The following is a 631-nucleotide window of genomic DNA, read 5'->3' as shown; positions in this document are numbered from 1 at the left end:
GGGTATAGAGGGTGATGGAATTCTTTACTTTATGAAGTACCAAGTATGATCTCATGATGGATTTCAAATAACCAGTTGTAGTCAGTATCTCGATGTATTATATATTTTTTTTATAAAGTTACTACATAGGATGAAGCAGGTCACCATTCAGGTACAGTCTGTAGTATGTACTATACTAACTATCACCCTGCATTTTCATATTATTTATTATTTATCATTTTCATATTTATTTATTTTTATTTATATTATTATTATTATTATTGTTATTATTTTCTATTTAAAATTCACGAACCGGAAGGATGGGATGTAGCTAAACCATGTGGGCTTTCTGACGCCCTCCCGAGTCGCCTGGATGGCCGGAGATTGCCCAGCTGGCCTCTTGGAACTCCAGGCTGGAGGGGCTTTTTCCTGACGTGGCATTAGCCCCGTCTAGTGCGTGCTTATACTCTGACCCGATCTGGGTCCTGCTGCTGCCCCTCCACGAATCCCGCCGCAGGGAACAACCCCCCCCCCTCCTCTTTGGCGGGCCCCTCTTTTCTCTGTTTGCCCAACCCTGCCAAACAAGACCGCCTCACTGTCGCGATCCCACGATCGCTTCTGCCCACGTCCTCGCGCGACTTAACACGCTATT

This window comes from Penicilliopsis zonata (assembly GCF_001890105.1).
Source record: "Penicilliopsis zonata CBS 506.65 unplaced genomic scaffold ASPZOscaffold_1, whole genome shotgun sequence".
Classification (NCBI taxonomy): Eukaryota; Fungi; Ascomycota; class Eurotiomycetes; order Eurotiales; family Aspergillaceae; genus Penicilliopsis; species Penicilliopsis zonata.
Note: the sequence above shows the minus strand (reverse complement) of the source record.